At 42.1% G+C, this 22,519-nt stretch overlaps 1 protein-coding gene across 5 annotated transcripts in view; it reads left to right on the top strand.

Annotated features, from left to right (window-relative positions):
* Window positions 1–22,519, top strand: part of kcnn2 (potassium calcium-activated channel subfamily N member 2) — a 218,714-nt gene that overhangs the window by 51,004 nt on the left and 145,191 nt on the right. Inside the window, exon 1 of one of the 5 annotated variants that reach the window (XM_062056772.1) lies at window positions 14,785–14,867. The exons of the other annotated variants lie outside the window; for them this stretch is intronic. The gene's annotated coding sequence lies outside the window, so the exon portion shown is untranslated. Of the gene's footprint in view, window positions 1–14,784; window positions 14,868–22,519 lie in introns of those variants that run through there. 5 annotated transcript variants of the gene reach the window in all.

The raw sequence follows: 22,519 nt of genomic DNA, 5'->3' as shown, positions 1-22,519 counted from the left end.
CCCAAAGCATCAAAATGCAGAAAGACAGCTTGTTGTTCAACATACTCGTAAGTTGAGGTACTTATCCTGCATTGCACTCATAAAGATTAGTCCTTTTTCCTGAGAGATGATGGAAAATGTCAGAAAAGTGATAGGAAAAAAAAAATTGGGAAAAAAAATCCTGGGTACACATTTTTATGAGAAGTTGTCCTTTGGCCCTGCTTCAGCATGTTGAGCAGAAATTGTTTTTGCATAATCTTACTCATAGCAAGTAAATGAAGTGCAATGAAAGCAAATTTTAAAAGTCAACAGGATTTAAGGCATTTCAACACGACATACCATACATTACCAAATCTTAGAGTTAGTAATCATTGACAAGTAGATACTACCTACTATTTTGACGTAGTGAAACAGAGAGATTAATATGCAAGACAACCATTTGCCATCAATAGTTTGCTATTTGCTTGTCCAGGGTGCAGCTGGGATAGGCTCCAGCACCCCCGACGCTGAGAGGGACAAGCGGTAGAAAATGGATGGAGGTTGCTACTTGACTCCAGTCTTTCTGGTTCATGAAATTATCCTTAATTTCCCCTGCAATGAAGTCCATTATTGGCTTCACATTCACGTCTGTCACACGTAGTCACAAGACAGCACCAGCGCTCCCACATGCTTAAAAGGGATGCACTTGTCCAACTCTGCAAATAACAAGTGTTTCTTTCCTTCCCGCGGTCTTGGGAATTAGTTTGGGAAACATCTGCTGCACTCAGATGGCCTCCCAGAGAACAGGAATCATCCGTGAACCCCATGGTCTGGGCTCACTATTTTTAGTCCTCCTTGAAGTGTTAGCAGATGATCAAGTCGTCTTGCTGACACATGGCCGTCAGCCAGAGGAATTTTTAGACTTTTTACTTTAGTTGCAGTGTTGGCAGGCAGCGACTTACTGACTCTACTATCGTTGCCTTTGATTTATCATTGTCAGTACGTGCCTGCGGCCGCAAGCATCGTCCTGCTTTCAGAAGGTTCACCTTCCTCCCGAGCACATCCAAGAGTTTGTGTTCAGGCTACTGCAGTGGCGTGTGCTGGTTTGTTTTCTCACCACAAACGCAACATTCCAAAGGGCTTTTCTGTCTTTGGTGTGCATTTGAAATGTGCATATAATTACATTTGGAGAAGCAAACAAGAAGCATCCTCTTACTGTCTGACTATGATCTCAATTGTATCTTCCAGTGGGCAGGTTGACACATTAAAAATTGTTTTACAAAAAATAAATAAATACATAAAAGAAATTTAAAAAAATATTTAAAAAAATAAATATATATATATATATATATATATATATATATATATATATATATATATATATATATATATATATATATATATATATATATATATATATATATATATATATATATATATATATATATATATATATATATATATATATATATATATATATATATATATATACAGTAGTTAATAATAATGTTTTAGATTTGCTCCAAAGGGGCAATTTGATTGCTGCCTTCAATTGCACCAGACCAACTCTCAGACCATCAACTGAAGGCACTAATCACAACTAAAATCAGGAAAATCTCCAAAGAGGAATTGGTTCCAGTGCAACACCGTTTGGAGCATCTTTTGGCAACCAAAGTGTGTTCCTACTTCTTGCAACAAACATGGGTTCCTACCAGAGGTGGGACCAAGTCATTGTTTTGCAAGTCACAAGTAAGTCTCAAGTCTTTGCCCTCAAGTCTCGAGTCAAGTCCCGAGTCAGGACAGGCAAGTCCAGAGTCAAGTCCAAAGTCAAGACTGGAAAGTCTCAAGTCAAGTCCCAAGTCCTGCATTTTGAGTTTTGAGTCTTTTCAAGTCCTTTTAAGCACAGACTAATATATTTACACAGATTGTGTATGCTTTTAAAGCGCTGTATTTATTTATTAAAACAATTGCATTTGAAATTGCGGGAAAAAAAATAGTACTGACATTCAATCAATCATCAATGTTTATTTATATAGCCCTAAATCACAAGTGTCTCAAAGGGCTGCACAAGCCACAACGACATCCGTGGTACAGAGCCCACATAAGGGCAAGGAAAAACTCACAACACCAATGGGACGTCGATGTGAATGACTATGAAAAACCTTGGAGAGGACCGCATATGTGGGTGCCCCCCCCACCCCCCCCTAGGAGAAAACATTGCACTTCATAATAGCACTATTAACCAGTCATTTTAAACATTTAACTTATTCCTTTACAGAATAAACACATTTGAAAAAACAAGTGCAACTGTACTTATTTGCACAAAAGTGTTAGCATTGTATTTCCATGGCATATTAAATGATAAATGATAAATGGGTTATACTTGTATAGTGCTTTTCTACCTTCAAGGTACTCAAAGCGCTTTGACAGTATTTCCACATTCACCCATTCACACACACATTCACACACTGATGGCGGGAGCTGCCATGCAAGGCGCTAACCAGCAGCCATCAGGAGCACGGGTGAAGTGTCTTGCCCAAGGACGCAACAGACGTGACTAGGATGGTAGGTGGGGATTGAACCCCAGTAACCAGCAACCCTCCGATTGCTGGCACGGCCACTCTACCAACTTCGCCACGCCGCATTGTAACTAGTTCCACAGCAGTTTCTATCCTGTTCTTACCTTATCTCATTGATCTCATCTCATACTGTATGTGTGCTTATGTGTGCGTACACATGAAAAACATAACAAATACATGAACATAACAATGAACACAGTTGTACTTTTTAGATGTCAGGGCCCTATGCAATATGTACAAATATTCTTAATATAGTATACATTTTAACTGACCTTTATTTGACTATGTTTGTCTTTTTGTAGGTGGCTAAAATATGCGGCGCTGCTGAACGCCGTCTAGCGTTACGTTACTGGGGAATACCATTAGCCCTCACCCACTACCACTACACCCTCACCCAGAGGTGTGGACTCGAGTCATGAATTTGATGACTTTAGACCCGACTTGACAAAATGTAAAGAGACTTGCAACTCGACTTAAACTTTAAAATCAATGATTTTCACTTTGGACTTAAGCCTTTTGACTTGACAAGACTTGATACTTTTCCCAAAACCCAAAGATTAAAAAGTTATCCAGGAGCGCTCTGTATCTTTCATTGTGTAAGTGTGTTTCTGTCAGCGTGTGTGCTGTCGGTAAAACATCCAATCAAATTAGATCCACGTTGTTTTCATCCGACAGCATTCATCCAATCAAATTGCAGGACAACCAACGAAGAAGAGCTGTCACACAACGCGCCAATGAGAAAAAAATTATATCAAAGATAGTTTCGTTCGGGTATAAAAACTACTAGGTGGTCAACAAAAAACGAATTGCAGTGTGCAAAACATGCGGTTCGAAGATTACAGACGCAGACGCAACAACTTCCAACTTCGTTCGACATTTGAAGTTGCACAAAGAATGGTAAGTTTTGAATGTAAGCTAACGTTTATTGGCTAAGTAACGTAACTTTTATTTGCTGTGTAGTTAAATCAGTGAGGCTGTAAACTCACTGCTAACGTTATAACGTTATTGCAAACACAGCAATCTGTTGCGTCCACTGCAGTTCACTACCTTATTCATAGTTTTTGTTAAGTGATTTTTTTTAAGCAGGGTTGCATGAGGTACCTTCACATAATGTTACGTTAGTGAATGTATCACACACAGTAACGTAACGTTAGACGGCGGTCAGCAGTACCGCATATTTTAGCCACCTACAAAAAGACAAACATATTAAAATAAAGGTCAGTTAAAATGTACACTGTATTAAGAATATGTATACAGTTTTAGCTAGCTTTCTGACATACTGCTGGTTGTTTACCTCACAACACACGTGAGTTGCAGGGCTGGAGACAGTGAATTAACAAGCAATATAACTTCAGTTTCTTTACAGAATGGGCTGTCTTGATGGCAAGATAAAGCAATGAAAATATTATTTGTATGGCTTACACTTAAACTGACATTGATTTTATTAAGTTTGCCTCTTTGAGGTGGCTTAGTTAATGCAATATGCCATAGAAATACAATGTAAATTTTTTTTTACAAATAAGTACAGTTGCACTTGTTTTTTCAAATGTGTTTATTCTGTAAAGGAATGAGTTAAATGTTTAAAATGACTGGTTAATAGTGCTATCATGAAGTGCAATGTCAGGACTATTTTTTTTCCTGCAATTTCAAATGCACTTGTTTTAATAAATAAATACAGCCTTTTAAAAGCATACACAATCTGTGTAAATATATTAGTCTGTGGTTAAAATAAAAGGACTTGAAAGGACTCAAAACTCAAAATGCAGGACTTGGGACTTGACTTGAGACTTTCCAGTCTTGACTTTGGACTTGACTCGGGGCTTGCATGTCTTGACTCGGGACTAGACTCGATACCTGAGGGCAAAGACTTGAGACTTACTTATGACTTGCAAAACAATGACTTGGTCCCACCACTGCCCTCACCCACTACCACGACACCCTCCAAATGAAGCAAAAGCTTTGTAATCTTCCCCAGGAATTGGGGAATTATGTAGGCTCTGTACCGAGGATGTCGTTGTGGCTTGTGCAGCCCTTTGAGACACTTGTGATTCAGGGCTGTATAAATAAACATTGATTGATTGATTGAATTGGGACACCACTTGCTACGTCACTGCATAGTTTATGTTCGGACGCATAATTAGTGACTACATAGTTACGTTTGCACATACGTCCCACCTGGAATTGTACTGACATCGATATTTTGGTACCAAAATGTACATCGTTATGTATTTCAATACTTTTTGATACTTTTCTAAATAAAGGACAACACAACAAATGTCATTATTGGCTTCATTTTAACAGAACATTTATGATAAAACCAATGATTAAACATATGTTTCTTATTGGACCCAAAGAACAATATCAGAGTTAAAATTAAAATGTGCATTAAATATTGTCTTATTGCACTCAAATAACAGTTTACAATTCCATCCATTTTCTACTGCTTGTCTCTTTTGGGGTTGTGGGGGGTGCTAGAGCCTATCTCAATTATTTTACATATTAGATAAAGCCTGCCATAATCTAGAATTATATTACAATAGACTAGAACATTTTATTGACATTGTATTAAATCAGGGGTCTCAAACTCAATTTGCCAGGGGGCCACTGGATGCAGAGTCTGGGTGAGGCTTGGCTGCAAGAAAAGATTTCTTTAAAAAATTATTTTTAAATGTCTTTATTTTTATTTTCAACACAAAATAAAATCAAAATATAAATGAACAAAATGAGAATCAAGTAAATAAATCAGTCATAAGTAATAACAAGAGAGGAGAAGTCTAGCAAAACTCCTAGCCATTATGGACAACACCTCCCACCCACTACACTCGGACCTTGCGGGGAGAATGAGCACGTTCGGTGGAAGGCTCAGACTCCCAAAATGCAACACGGAACGACACAGGAAGTCCTTCATACCGACAGCCATCAGACTGTATAATGCATATGTTCCTTGATTGCACTTAAATGTAGAGTATATGTAGTATATGTAGAATATATTTATATTATTTATACATTATATATATAATATATATATATTATATTATTTATTGTTATTCTTGTCTATTGTGAGCTAACTGTGGTGCTGAATTTCCCCCAGGGATCAATAAAGTACTTTCTATTCTATTCTATTCTATTCTAACAATAATAATTTGATTTCTCCAGTCAGCAACAAGGTGTACACATACACATAATGTGCTACCCGGTTCACTCTCTCATCTCCCTGGTATTTTGCTTACTCCTCAGCATGTCTAGTGGTATAATGACGTTTTAAATTGTATTTCTTGTGCACGGCAACTTTCTCTGTGCAAATAAGACACGTCGGGGTGCCCCAGTGCTCAACAAAGAAATACTGCATCTCCCACTTTTCCTGGAATTGTCTTTGCTCATCACTAACTTTTCTCTTCACTGCACGCTTTGAAAAAGACATGTTTGGGGTTGTGGAATATATTTGTATTTAGCCGACGCACGGAGAATAATGTTATTTCCGCAATGTGTGTCGTTCCGCTTTTCCTCCCGACAGCAACACGGCGGTCGGCGGAAAGTACCGGGAAAAAGTGACGGCTCCCGGAGTGTTATATGGCGTCATCTAAAAATATATGTAGTGTTCATCGTGTGAGGCAATGCAATTTAAACAATAAAAAAAAAAAAATAACGGTTTGAATTGGTCCAGGTTATCGAGGACTTTATTACTGACGGACAGGTGTTGCCGTGTGAGCGAGGGAGGGAGGGAGAGAGGGAAGAAGAGCGCCGTGCGAGTCTCGTGGAAAAGCAGCAAAACGTTTCTCTGCTTGCATCACGCAAGTGACGTCAATGTTCGGCCCTCGAGAGCCATATACCACACCATGATTGGTAGATTCCTTGTAGCCCGGAAGAGTTAGGGCTACAAGGAATTCTGGGTATTTGTTCTGTTGGGTTTATGTTGTGTTACGTGTGGATGTTCTCCCAAAATTTGTTTGTCATTGTTGTTTGGTGTGGGTTCACAATGTGGTGCATATTTGTAACATTGATAACGTTTTTTTTATACGGCCACCCTCAGTGTAACATGTGTGGCTGTTAACTAAGTATGCATTGCAGTCGCTTACGTGTGTCTGTTGAAGCCGCATACAACATGTGACTGTGCAGGCACATTGCTTGTACGGAGAAAAAGTGGACGTTAAACCTCGTGCCCTCAATATTGTTGTCCTCAGTAATGTTGACGGGTGAAAAGTGGGAGGGTTGGCAAGAATGCTTCAGCTTCGCACACAACGCTGTCAAGCGCCATTCATATAAAACTTGCGGGCCGCACTGACATTAAACGTTCATATTGAGGTGCGGGCCGCACAATAACGTCTCGCGGGCCGCAATTGGCCCGCGGGCCGCATGTTTGATGCTTCATGATTTATGGCTGCCAATTTTGAGCTGTGCTTTAAGACAAATACTATAATTATTAAACACTGAAAACAGTAAAGCTAAAAGAACACAGATAAGAAAAGTATCAGGTAAAACAGACATTATTGAAGATTTAAAAAAGTGGGAATTTGTTAGGAAATTCAGTCAATACACTTGCATTATTTTACATTCAATGGGCGGTTTGGAATGCTCTAATAATTTACAACAAGCCAACCAGCTGTATGTGTGTCTCGTATCTACTGTATACGTTCACGTGGGAAGTTGTTAACTATATTACCTGTCACGCTTTAAACTCTGGCTTCATTTTAATACTACTACTACTAATAATAATAATTAAAAAACAAAATTCAACAAGCCAAGCATTTGTATGCGTGTCTCGTATCTACTGCATATGTGCACGGGGGAAGGTGTTAACTTTTATTACCTGCTACGCTTTAAACTCTTTGTGCAGGTCTGAATGTTTATTTAAATGTTTACCTACAAACCCAAAACCAGTGAAGTTGGCACGTTGTGTAATTTGTAAATAAAAAGAGAATACAATTATTTGCAAATCCTTTTCAACTTATATTCAATTGAATATAATGCAAAGACAAGATATTTAATATTCGAACTGAGAACTGTAATTCTTTTTTGCAAATATTCATTAACTTAGAATTTAATGGCAGCAACACATTGCAAAAGAGTTGGCACAGGGGCATTTTACCACTGTGTTACATGGCCTTTCCTTTTAACAACACTCAGTTAACGTTTGGGAACTGAGGAGACCAATTTTTGAAACTTTTCAGGTGGAATTATTTCCCATTCTTGCTTGATGTACAGCTTAAGTTGTTCAACAGTCCGGGGTCTCGGTTGTCGTATTTTACGCTTCATAATGCGCCACCCATTTTCAATGGGAGACAGGTCTTTACTATAGGCAGGCCAGTCTAGTACTCACACTCTTTTACCTCCTTAACCTACTCAGTGGCCTAGTGCCCTGAGATCGGTAGGTTGTGAGTTCAAACCCCGGCCGAGTCATACCAAAGACTATAAAAATGGGACCCATTACCATTAAGGGTTGGAATTGGGAGTTAAATCACCAAAAATGATTCCTGGGCGCGGCCACCGCTGCTGCCCACTGCTCCCCTCACCTCCCAAGGGGTGAACAAGGGGATGGGTCAAATGCAGAGGACACATTTCAACACACCTAGTGTGTGTGACAATCATTGGTATTTTAACTTTAACTTTTAACTTAACTATGAAGCCACGCTGTGGCTTAACATTGTTTTGCTGAAATAAGCAGGGGCGTCCATGATAACGTTGTTTGGATGGCAACATACTGTATATGCAATACACAGTACTTATATATGCAATACCCAGTACTTATATATGCAATACCCAGTACTTATATATGCAATAAAAAGTACTTATTTATGCAATATATAGTAAATAAATAAATGATAAATGGGTTATACTTGTATAGCGCTTTTCTACCTTAAAGGTACTCAAAGCGCTTTGACAGTATTTCCACATTCATCCATTCACACACACATTCACACACTGATGGCGGGGGCTGCCATTCAAGGCGCTAACCAGCAGCCATCAGGAGCAAGGGTGAAGTGTCTTGCCCAAGGACACAACGGACGTGACTAGGATGGTAGAAGGTGGGGATTGAACCCCAGTAACCAGCAACCCTCCGATTGCTAGCACGGCCACTCTACCAACTTCGCCACGCCGCCCGTACATATATCTGTAATATAAAGTACTAATATATGCCAAATATAGTACTTATATATGCATTAGACAGTACTTATATATGCATTAGACAATACTTACATATACAATACCCAGTACATATATCTGAAATATAAAGTACTAATATATGCAAAATATAGTACTTATATATGCATTAGACAGTGTGCATTAGACAGTACTTACTGTATATATGCAATACCCAGAACTTATATATGCAATATATAGTAATTATATACAGTGTTGGGTTAGTTACTGAAAACCAGTAACTAGTTACAGTTACTAGTTACTTTATTTCAAAAGTAACTCAGTTACTTACACCAAAAAGTAATGCGTTACTGTGAAAAGTAACTATTTAGTTACTTCTTTTCCCCCCCCCTTTTTTTAAGGCTCCCATTAATGCCCTTTTAGCCTTCCTTTCAGTACTGTTATTGCAATACAATACAATCTGTTGATCAACTTGACATGCATTTGCATCACTGAACTCAGAAAGCAATGTGGTTTACATACAACACACACAGACAAAGATATGTTTCAAAGGGCCAATTTATTTCAGGCCAGAACAAATTGACAAAACTATTTTAAATAGCTGCAACATATGGCACTTTAACTTTAACTTTAAGTAGATAGGATCTTTTGATTGATTGATTGATTGATTGATTGATTGATTGAAACTTTTATTAGTAGATTGCACAGTGAAGTACATATTCCGTACAATTGACCACTAAATGGTAACACCCGAATACGGTTTTCAACTTGTTTATGTCGGGGTCCACTTAAATTGATACATCTTTGATCCAAGACACAACTTACATTTAACTAAAATGATATTTTCTTTGTGCTCGACAAAAGAAAAGTATTGAGAATGTCTCCATGTTAAAAAACTTGACTTCTGGCTTCAACATGATGTCTTGTTAGTTGTTATGAGAATAGCGTATGTGTGTGTGTGGCCCTTTAAGATATGACAGCATGTGAGGTGAGTGACGTCAGTGAGTGAGTGGGTGAGCAAGCGGCGACAGTGAGTGCGTGCAGGTGCTCTAGCTTGGTGGATGGCTGCGTCCAATAAAGTCACAAAGTTGCAACAAACCGCCAGCCTTGTGATTCACCCTCAGCTGTAAAGACCCACTTCCGGGTAAAGTGAAGGTTGTTAGCCCAGAAGTACATAAGCCCTGGAGGAACGTCTCCCCTGCGCCCCTCAACTACGGTCTGGGAGTCCCCCCCCCCCCCCCCCCCCCCACACACAGAAAGCACGCCTTTTATTTTCCACTGCAGCGCTGCAATAAAACACACTCAGATCTTCTGTTTGTAGCCGATACTACATAAAAAATAACGTAAAATAATGCAGTAACGCATCATGTAGTAACGGTAACTGAGTTACTGAATATAAAAAATAACGCGTTAGATTACTAGTTACCGCCTAAACTAACGGCGTTACAGTAACGCATTACTTTGTAACACGTTAGTCTCAACACTGATTATATATGCATTAGACCAGGGGTGCCCATTACGTCGACCGCGAGCTACCGGTCGATTGTAGAGGGTGTGTCAGTCGATTGGCAGCCAGGCATTAAAAAAACAGACCTAAAAATCTATTTATTTCTTGTAAAGTGTATAAAAACGAGTATGGAAGCTGGACAAATAAGATGCCAAAAACAAACCACTTTCATGTGGTATTGGACAGAAAGGAGGACTTTATTTCTCCTCCATTTGAAAATGTGAACGTTATCAGCACTACTGTCTGATTCCAATTGATGCAAGTCATAGGGTCAGGTAATACACCAACTTATATTCTTGTCTTCATGAAAGAAAGGAATATATATGTGTTAAACATGCTTGTATTATCATTTAACACCTTTAAAAAAAACGTCTCTTTCATAAATAAATCAATATAAATTATATATATGAATGAGGTAGATCCCCTCGACTTGGTCAATTGAAAAGTAGCTTGCCTGCAGAAAAAGTGTGGGCACCCCTGCATTAGACAGTACTTACAGTATATATGCAATATCCAGTACTTACTGTATATAAAGTACTTATATATGCACTTATATAAATACTTATATAAAGTACTTATATATGCAATATATAGTACTTACATATGCAATATATAGTACTTATATATGCATTAGACAGTACTTATATATGCAATATATAGTAATTATATATGCAGTAGACAGTACTTGTAGATGCAATATATAGAACTTATATATGCATTAAACAATAATTATATATGCAATATAAAGTACTTATATAAGCAATATATAGTACTTCCATCCATCCATCCATCTTCTTCCGCTTATCCGAGGTCGGGTCGCGGGGGCAGCAGCCTAAGCAGGGACACCCAGACTTCCCTCTCCCCAGCCACTTCGTCCAGCTCCTCCCGGGGTATCCCGAGGCGTTCCCAGGCCAGCCGGGAGACATAGTCTTCCCAACGTGTCCTGGGTCTTCCCCGTGGCCTCCTACCGGTCGGACGTGCCTTAAACACCTCCCTAGGGAGGCGTTCGGGTGGCATCCTGACCAGATGCCCGAACCACCTCATCTGGCTCCTCTCGATGTGGAGGAGCAGCGGCTTTACTTTGAGCTCCCTCCGGATGGCAGAGCTTCTCACCCTATCTCTAAGAGAGAGACCCGCCACCCGGCGGAGGAAACTCATTTCAGCCGCTTGTACCCGTGATCTTGTCCTTTCGGTCATAACCCAAAGCTCATGACCATAGGTGAGGATGGGAACGTAGATCGACCGGTAAATTGAGAGCTTTGCCTTCCGGCTCAGCTCCTTCTTCACCACAACGGATCGATACAGCGTCCGCATTACTGAAGACGCCGCACCGATCCGCCTGTCGATCTCACGATCCACTCTTCCCTCACTCGTGAACAAGACTCCGAGGTACTTGAACTCCTCCACTTGGGGCAGGGTCTCCTCTGCAACCGGGAGATGGCACTCCACCCTTTTCCGGGCGAGAACCATGGACTCGGACTTGGAGGTGCTGATTCTCATCCCAGTCGCTTCACACTCAGCTGCGAACCGATCCAGTGAGAGCTGAAGATCCTGGCCAGATGAAGCCATCAGGACCACATCATCTGCAAAAAGCAGAGACCTAATCCTGCAGCCACCAAACCAGATCCCCTCAACGCCTTGACTGCGCCTAGAAATTCTGTCCATAAAAGTTATGAACAGAATCGGTGACAAAGGGCAGCCTTGGCGGAGTCCAACCTTCACTGGAAACGTGTCCGACTTACTGCCGGCAATGCGGACCAAACTCTGGCACTGATCATACAGGGAGCGGACCGCCACAATCAGACAGTCCGATACCCCATAGTCTCTGAGCACTCCCCACAGGACTTCCCGAGGGACATGGTCGAATGCCTTCTCTAAGTCCACAAAACACATGTAGACTGGTTGGGCAAACTCCCATGCACCCTCAAGGACCCTGCCGAGAGTATAGAGCTGGTCCACAGTTCCACGACCAGGACGAAAACCAGACTGTTCCTCCTGAATCCGAGGTTCGACTATCCGGCGTAGCCTCCTCTCCAGCACACCTGAATAGACCTTACCGGGAAGGCTGAGGAGTGTGATCCCACGATAGTTAGAACACACCCTCCGGTTCCCCTTCTTAAAGAGAGGAACCACCACCCCGGTCTGCCAATCCAGAGGTACCGCCCCCGATGTCCACGCGATGCTGCAGAGTCTTGTCAACCAAGACAGCCCCACAGCATCCAGAGCCTTAAGGAACTCCGGGCGGATCTCATCCACCCCCGGGGCCTTGCCGCCGAGGAGCTTTTTAACTACCTCAGCAACCTCAGCCCCAGAAATAGGAGAGCCCACCACAGATTCCCCAGGCACTGCTTCCTCATAGGAAGACGTGTTGGTGGGATTGAGGAGGTCTTCGAAGTATTCCCTCCACCGATCCACAACATCCGCAGTCGAGGTCAGCAGAACACCATCCTCACCATACACGGTGTTGATAGTGCACTGTTTCCCCTTCCTGAGGCGGCGGATGGTGGTCCAGAATCGCTTCGAAGCCGTCCGGAAGTCGTTTTCCATGGCTTCCCCGAACTCCTCCCACGTCCGAGTTTTTGCCTCCGCGACCGCCGAAGCCGCACACCGCTTGGCCTGTTGGTACCTGTCCGCTGCCTCAGGAGTCGTATGAGCCAAAAGAACCCGATAGGACTCCTTCTTCAGCTTGACGGCATCCCTCACCGCCGGTGTCCACCAACGGGTTCTAGGATTACCGCCACGACAGGCACCAACTACCTTGCGGCCACAGCTCCAATCAGCCGCCTCGACAATATAGGCGCGGAACATGGTCCATTCGGACTCAATGTCCAGCACCTCCCTCGTGACATGTTCAAAGTTCTTCCGGATGTGGGAATTGAAACTCTCTCTGACAGGAGACTCTGCCAGACGTTCCCAGCAAACCCTCACAATGCGTTTGGGCCTGCCAGGTCTGTCCGGCATCCTCCCCCACCATCGCAGCCAACTCACCACCAGGTGGTGATCGGTAGAAAGCTCTGCCCCTCTCTTCACCCGAGTGTCCAAAACATGAGGCCGCAAATCCGACGACACAACTACAAAGTCGATCATGGAACCGCGGCCTAGGGTGTCCTGGTGCCAAGTGCACATATGGACACCCTTATGTTTGAACATGGTGTTCGTTATGGACAATCTGTGACGGGCACAAAAGTCCAATAACAAAACACCACTCGGGTTTAGATCCGGGCAGCCATTCTTCCCAATCACGCCTCTCTAGGTTTCACTGTCACTGCCAACATGAGCGTTGAAGTCCCCCAGTATAACGAGGGAATCACCCGGGGGAGCACTCTCAAGTACTCCCTCGAGTGAATCCAAAAAGGGTGGTTACTCTGAGCTGCGGTTTGGCGCGTAAGCGCGAACCACAGTCAGGACCCGTCCCTCCACCCGAAGGCGGAGGGAAGCTACCCTCTCGTCCACCGGGTTGAACTCCAACATGCAGGCTTTGAGTCGGGGGGCAACAAGAATTGCCACCCCAGCCCGTCGCCTCTCACTGCCGGCAACGCCAGAGTGGAAGAGAGTCCAGCCCCTCTCGAGACAACTGGTTCCAGAGCCCTTGTTGTGCGTCGAAGTGAGTCCGACTATTTCTAGCCGTCTATATAGTACTTATATATGCAATATCAATCAATCAATCAATCAATGTTTATTTATATAGCCCTAAATCACAAGTGTCTCAAAGGGCTGTACAAGCCACAACGACATCCTCGGTACAGAGCCCACATACGGGCAAGGAAAAACTCACCCCAGTGGGACGTCGGTGAATGACTATGAGAAACCTTGGAGAGGACCGCATATGTGGGTAACCCCCCCCCTCTAGGGGAGACCGAAAGCAACGGATGTCGAGTGGGTCTGACATAACATTGTGAAAGTCCAGTCCACAGTGGATCCAACACATCAGCGGGAGTCCAGTAATATATAGTACTTAATATGCAATACACAGTACTTTTATATGCATTAGACAATACTTATATATGCAATATAAAGTACTAATATATGCAATATATAGTACTTATATATGCAATACACAGTACTTTTACAAACCCCAAAACCAGTGAAGTTGGCACATTGTTGAAATTGTAAATAAAAACAAAATACCATAAATAAATTTGCAAATCCTTTTCAAATGTACAAACTGCAAAGACAAAATACTTAACATTCAAACTGGAAAACGTTATTTTTTGCAAATATTAACTCATTTGGAATTTGATGCCTGCAACATGTTTTAAAAAAGCTGGCACAAGTGGCAACAAAGACTGAGTTGAGGAATGCTCATCAAAAACGTATTTGGAAAATCCCACAGGTGAACAGGCTAATTGGGAACAGGTGGGTGCCATGATTGGGTATAAAAGCAGCTTCCATGAAATGCTCAATCATTCACAAACAAGGATGGGGCGAGGGTCACCACTTTGTGAACAAATGTGTGAGCAAATTTTCTAACAGTTTAAGAACAACATTTCTCAACGAGCTATTGCAAGGAATTTAGGGATTTCACCATCTAAGGTCTGTAATATCATTCATAGGTTCAGAAAATCTGGAGAAATCACTGCACGTAACATTGAATGCCTGTGACCTTGGATTCCTCAGGCGGTACTGCATCAAAAACCGACATCAGTGTGTAAAGGATATCACCACATGGGCTCAGGAACACTTCAGAAAACCACTGTCAGTAACTACAGTTCGTCGCTACATCTGTAAGTGCAAGTTATAACTCTACTATGCAAAGCGAAAGCCATTTATCAACAACACCCAGAAACGCTGCCGGCTTTGCTGGGCCTGAGCTCATCTAAGATGGACTGATGCAAAGTGGAAAAGTGTTCTGTGGTCTGAGGAGTCCACATTTCAAATTGTGTTTGGAAACTGTGGACATCGTGTCCTCCGGAACAAAGAGGAAAAGAACCATCCGGATTGTTATAGGCGCAAAGTTCAAAAGCCAGCGTATGTGATGGTATGGGTGTGTATTAGTGCCCAAGGCATGGGTAACTTACACATCTGTGAAGGCATCATTAATGCTGAAAGGTACGTACAGGTTTTGGAGCAACATACTGAATGTATTTTTTTTCCCAAGATGGTGCCGCTGTAGTGGCTGCTGTTGGCAGGAGCTCTGTGCTCTTGTGTCATCCTTTTGTGTTTCCCTCTTGTTTTCATGTGTTATTAAATAAAATTTAAAAAAAAAAATATATATATATATATATATATATATATATATATATATATATATATATATATATATATATATATATATATATATATATATAAGGGCTGGGCGATACGGCCTTTTTTTAATATCCCGATATTTTAAGGCCATATCACGATACACAATGTATATCTCGATATTTTGCCTTAGCCTTGAATGAACACTTGATGCATATAATCACAGCAGTATGATGATTCTATGTGTCTACATTCAAATATTCTTCTTCATACTGCAATAATATATGCTGCTTTAAACTTTCATGCAGAGAAAGAAATCACAACTAAAAAAATCACTATTTTTTTCATACGGTGTTGATCTGGAAATGTTTGCCTCGGCATTTTGATGGTGTGGGCGTGTGGCACCGAATGGAGATGTTGACGTGCGGCGTAAGCACTGTTCATTCTCCAGCAGGTGACTTTTCAAATGATGCTACATATTAGCAGTAATGCTACTTTTTATAGCAACGTTTTCGCCCCACACTTGACAAATTACGGTTGTCTGTTCGACATATTCCCACTTGAAGCCAAACCATCGCCAGACGATGGACCCCCTGCTGTTTTTGGGGGAATTAATTATTCCTTCATTTGTTACCAGATTTGCACCTTCTTTCTCTCGTATTACCGCTAGCATTACAGCTAACGTTAGCCATGCTGCTACTTCTCTACTCGGGGAGGGCGTATACGTATGTGACGTATGACGTGACAGTATGTGACGTATGTAGAAGCTGCGCTTGCTGTCTGTGAGAAGGAGAGACAGGAAAGGGCGAGAAGAGCCTGTAGTGTAATGCCAGCAGCTAAAAGCAACTGCGTGAGAACGCATACTCGAATATCACGATATAGTCATTTTCTATATCGCACAGAGACAAACCCGCGATATATCGCGCATATCGATATATCGCCCAGCCCTCTATATATATATATATATTTTTGCCTTTTGGTTGGGGACCCTTTGGGACTGTGTGACAACGGGTGGCACTTTCGTGACTTCTGCGGTGCTTTTTTGTGGACATCTGGATCTGCCTCCCGGGAGCCTTTTGGCCATGGAGACCAGCTGCTGGGTCTCTGCCACACCAGAGTCCGTTTGAAGAGACTGGAGGAGATGCAGATGAAGAGACAGGGCTGCAGAGCTAGCACGGAGCGCCGGGACGGACAGGCTTCACAGTGTCTTGGCTGAATGAGCAGGTATCGGACACCTCAGTCTCCTTAGACGTATCCACGCTCATCCATGCGGACTGGACACTGGCCGAGTTAGTGGGCGGCCGAGAGTGGAGTCGGCTCTCTTGGTTGCTTTGTTGGGTCTGCTCCAGTCTCTGGCCATGCTCCCCCCACCCCAGCAGACGATGGCGTGGAACACCGCAGAGGCCACCACAGTGTATATGTTTCTTTTACTTTTTATTCATAGCTGTATGTAGAAGTGGCTGGTTGCATCAGCTCTGCTCTTTTAATGTCTTTAATGTCCTTTGTGTTATTTGATGTTTGATGCTTCCCTCTTACACACATGTAAGAGGGATGTGTGCTATGGCTATGAGTTGTTTTTTCCCTTGGCCTCAGTCTGGACCCCCCCCATTGTTTACCTGTATCTCACCGTTTTTGTAAGGGGCGCCGGAAATCGGCAGACCCGTCAGCGATCCTGTCCTGTCTCCCTGTAATGTTTGTCTGATCTTGAATGGGATTGTGCTGAAAATTGTAATTTCCCCTCGGGGATTAATAAAGTATTTCTGATTCTGAGTCTGATTCTGATATCAATATGCATATACCTTGGTCTATGTGTATACAGTATATGTATATCTACATGTATATCTATATACCTTGGTCAGTGTTGGTGCTAGGAATTTTAAAAATGGGATTCCATCAAGTCATAAAAATGGGGTCCCACAGTACATTTTTGGGGCCCCACTTTTTTGTAACCATTTTGAAAACAAATGATAAATGTATGCATTATCCTGTTATATCTCACATTCTAAATTGTGTTTTGGAAAAAGGTTGTCATAAAGGTTTCTTAATTCATTAAAACAAATTATACAAAAAAACCACATTTTTATGCATATGTAAATTTATTCAGTTATAAACAGAGGTGGGTAGTAACGCGCTACATTTACTCCGTTACATCTACTTGAGTAACTTTTGGGATAAATTGTACTTCTAAGAGTAGTTTTAATGCAACATACTTTTACTTTTACTTGAGTATATTTATAGAGAAGAAACGCTACTTTTACTCCGCTCCATTTATCTACATTCAGCTCGCTAGTCGCTACTGATTTTTATCGATCTGTTAATGCACGCTTTGTTTGTTTTGGTTTGCCAGACAGACCTTCAAAGTAGGATCTATCGCATGCATGCGTTTCACCAATCAAATACAGTCACTGGTGACGTTTGACTCAGTTTCACCAATCAAACAGAGCCAGTTTTGCCGCATAGTTTCAGCGGCAAAACAACAAGCTTAAGCTTAAATGAACTCAACGTCAAATTTGAGGAAGCACATCGCGGTAAGTAACGTTAGTAGATATTTTGGCTGCCACTGTAGGCTGATGTTAGATTCCCTGCTATGAATTACTGTCAAATGTACATCGTGTGGGGACATTTATTAACGCACTGCAGCCTCATAAACACGCACAGTCGCACACACACACATAAATGATAAATGGGTTATACTTGTATAGCGCTTTTCTACCTTCAAGGTACGCAAAGCGCTTTGACACTATTTCCACATTCACCCATTCACACACTGATGGCGGGAGCTGCCATGCAAGGCGCTAACCAGCAGCCAACAGGAGCAAGGGTGAAGTGTCTTGCCCAAGGACACAACGGACGTGACTAGAATGGTAGAAGGTGGGGATTGAACCCCAGTAACCAGCAACCCTCCGATTGCTGGCACGGCCACTCTACCAACTTTGCCACGCCGCATGCATATGAATACCAATCAGAAGTGCACAGTGTTCCCAGGTTTAGTTAGTTTAGTCTTTATTTTGAAGGGACCACACGCAGAAACATTAAGCTCAAAGACAGATATGTTCTGTTCCAGATTATAGCTAATATCCATCTGCAGTCCCTGGCTACCTAAATTAAAGGGATACAAAAATCATGCAATAAAATTATGACAATAAAATCATATACAAGTATTAAGAAACAAGTCATAAAATGCCCTTTCATGGACACATACTTAATATAAAATACAACCACACCTCATTTACATCATCACACAAAGACAATATATGCTCTTGTTCACATCTGTCATCATTTGTAAAAACAACCTTGATTTTAACAGACACACCTCACAATTTACAACAAAAATGCTCTCATGGGTAAATATAACACACATTAAGTTGACATTTCAAACAAGGTGCCCACCTTAGTGACCGTGTGACCAGCTTTGATTGCTCCAAAGCCACGTGCAGCCCACACCTATCAGTTTATGGTTTGCGTAAAGGCTAACTTGTTATTTTCCTTTTGTAATCTCTGCCTACTGAGCCTATGGTGCTGTTAAGTTATTGTGGCTCAATTTGCATACATTTTTTATGTTAATGTATAATTATTTAATATGTATTATGTTTTAGTTGCTTAAGAGATATTCCTGGCTCTGAATTTGCTCATTGCTATTTTTATGTTTTTGTGCATTATTTGTTACTGTCATCATTAAACGAACAAGTTACTCAGTACTTAAGTAGTTTTTTCACAACATTCTTTTTACTTTTACTCAAGTGAATATTTGGGTGACTACTCCTTACTTTTACTTGAGTAATAAATCTCTAAAGTAACAGTAGTCTTACTTGAATACCATTTCTGGCTACTCTACCCACCTCTGGTTATAAACATTCATTCACTTTCTTCTTTCCTTCATTAATCTAAACTCTACCGCTGCCAGCATTTTTCTCTATATTTTTATTGTAAAATTTTCAGAATGTGTTTGTTCTATTTTTGGCCGAAGTAAGACAAAGAAAACAATCTGAAGTTGTCTTTATTTTTTTGTTTTAATGCCATGATTTAAATAGTCTGACCGCGTGTGCACAGGCCCCTGAGCTAAAATGAGTTTGACACCCCTGGACTAGAGCATGCAGTTGGCAATCACAATTTAATTGTATTTAACAGTATTTATATCATGGAAAACAAGTCTAACCCACCCCTAAAAGTGGATGTTAAGTGTCGCTGCTTCGTGGCTGCTGGTGTGTGTACAATTTGCATTTGGCATGATGATGCCGAGTGCAATGTTGTCAACTTTTCATCACATCTTTACCTTAAGAATGCTTCCTTCATTCAGCAGGTGTCATAATGAACAAGACCGCGATTCATTTTCCCTCAGTGACCGATGGTTGCAAAAGTGGCGCTCTGCATGAAAAATCAGCGAGAGCAGCGAGAAGAAGAAGGGACTTTGCAGCGACTAATCCAATGAGCTCCGGGGAGCGCGGGGCGTGGTTATCCCTGCTCTGCGCTAGGGTTTCTAAACTTGCGTGCAGGAGCGTTAGTAGCATTGTGTATGTCCGGTTGGCTTTGGGGAAAACATAAATAAAGAGTTGTAACGAATCGACGGCCTCGTTATTCCGACCCAAGAGCGGAACTGTAGGGATTCATGTGGAGGGTGTTATCCCCGACAATACATCGGACCTGGAGGGAACGTCTCCCCTGCGCTCCTCGACCACGGTCTGGGAGCCGACAAGCAAGAAAGGTGTAACATGATGTTTCTTGGTGTCTAGTGAGGCTGGATCTTTGAAAATCAGTGCATCCGGTCGTAAAGGTGTTCTCTTTCTTAGCCCGTTGACATGGCGTGCAAAACATCTTTCCATCTTCATAAGTGAGCCATTTGCTGAAAAGTGGCTCCTGAAGCCACTTTTCATTGAAGCTTCGCTTCTTGTATTGCTCGCCATGACGAAAACAATAACACACGGTAGTCCTAATACCGGAAATGCAGTATTTTTGATTGATACAACTTTCGGCGAATCAACATTTTTAAGAAATTGTACCGGAAAGTTCAAAGTCGACCAATAAAAACGCAATAAATGGGGACAGAAATTTTACCCTGCAAATATAAACAAAACAAAACACAGGCGGAAAGGGATAATCGATTAAAAAAAAACAAGCAAATCGCACTATTGACCCAGAGAAGAGAGGGTCGGTTAATTTTTTTTTTTTTTTTAAATCCAGACTTCCGGAAATGCGCGTCCTTTCTGATTTCAATATGTAAAAAGACACAAAAAGAGCGTTAACGCCAACAGTGCCTTGGTCTATGTGTCTATATGTATATCAATCATCATCATCAATGTTTATTTATATGGCCCTAAATCACGAGTGTCTCAAAGGGCTGCACAAGCCACAACGACATCCTCGGCTCAAATCCCACATCAGGGCAAGGAAAAACTCAACCCAATAGGACAATGAGAAACCCCCCCACACCCTCAACCCCAGGCGCCCGGTGCAATAGACGTCGAGTGCATCTAGCATAATATTGTGAGAGTCCAGTCCATAGTGGATCTAACATAATAGTGAGAGTCCAGTCCCTAGTGGGGCCAGCAATAGACCATCCCGAGCGGAGACAGGTCAGCAGCGCAGAGACGTCCCCAACCGATGCAGAGATGAGTGGTCCACCCCGGGTCCTGACTTTGGACAGCCAGCTTCATCCGTGGCCACTGAACCTGTGCCCCCCCTCCACGAAGGAGAGGGGGGCAGAGCATAAAAGAAACGGCAGATCAACTGGTCTAAAAGGGGGGTCTATTTAAAGGCTAGAGTATACAAATAAGTTTTAAGATGGGACTTAAATGCTTCTACTGAGGTAGCATCTCTAACTGTTACGGGGAGGGCATTCCAGAGTACTGGAGCCCGAATAGAAAACGCTCTATAGCCCGCAGCCTTTTTTTGGGCTCTGGGAATTACTAATATGCTGGAGTTCTTTGAACGCAGATTTCTTGCCAATATCTACAGTATATGTACGTATATACTTTGGTTTATGTGTATATATGTATATCAAAATGTAGACGTATATACCTTGGTCTATGTGTATATATGTATATCAAAATGTATATGTATATACCTTGGTCTATGTGTTTATATGTATATCAATATGTATTGTCTCACTGGCACTCATCGAGGGCGGACGCTCCCCTTTCCTCTCCTTTATCTCTCGTGCTTGCTTCTTTGTCTTCTCTTAACTTTCTTGTTGCCTCTTTTTGCACTGCTCTCCAAATCTAAACATTGGGACTAATTAACTGGCCTCTCAACGAAATTGACAAGCTCTTGGGTTTGGGGGAACCTGCTTGTCTTGACGGAGCGGTTGTTGCTGGACACACGACAGACTCTTGGGAGAAGGACTGCCGAGGACGTGAAGATATCCACCTATTGGAAATCATGACAACAGGACATCTGCTGATTGTAGTGTAGTAACGTTGCTCTGGTTTGTCGACAAATTGGAAGTTGCTGGCAGTCTTCAAAGTACCCCAAAGCTGCCACAAATGATTGGAGGATGCGGACAGAACTCTGGACACTCTTGTCATTTGGAAAATATCAGACTATCTGCCCTGCAGGATGAATTTGAGGACCAGTAATAGACAATTTAGAGTGAAAAGCAAATTTTATTTTCACTCGTATACAAAACATTCTAATTTGGGTTGTTTCCCTAGCTTCGAGACTCTCCTGAAGGACAGTGCAGCGAAGACACAACAAACTCCCTTCTTGTCTCTCATGGACACACACCTGTTGTTGTTGAATTTGGACTGACTGGCGGCTGCAAGAACACCAAGGCCGAGGAACAGAGACACGCTGCAGGCTTACACACACACATGCATCCACGAACAATGTACCCCACCCCACATCCAACGCCCTCGACGCAAATCCCTTAGGGGTGATGGACGACTGGGCAGCGCTTGAAGAGCTGCCGCCCACTCTCTCTCCTCTGTTGCAAGTCTCGAATTGTATGTTGTAATATGTATATGTGCTTTGCTATGGAGTTTTTTTCCCACTTCAGACTAGGCCCCCTTAGGAGTCTAGATTGTATTTTTTTTACAAATTTTCCCCCATTGTTTACACGTTTCCCATATTTTACGGGGCACCTTGTGGCGACCCATCAGCGTTCCTGTTCTGTAACCCTGTAGACCAGGGGTCCCCAAACTACGGCCCGCGGGCCGGATCCGGCCCCCCAGCATCCAAAATCCGGCCCACAGGAGGT

The sequence above is a fragment of the Entelurus aequoreus genome, linkage group LG08, assembly GCF_033978785.1.
Source record: "Entelurus aequoreus isolate RoL-2023_Sb linkage group LG08, RoL_Eaeq_v1.1, whole genome shotgun sequence".
Lineage (NCBI taxonomy): Eukaryota > Metazoa > Chordata > Actinopteri > Syngnathiformes > Syngnathidae > Entelurus > Entelurus aequoreus.
The sequence above is the reverse complement of the archived record's forward strand: the minus strand, read 5'-3'. Positions and strand labels throughout refer to the sequence as shown.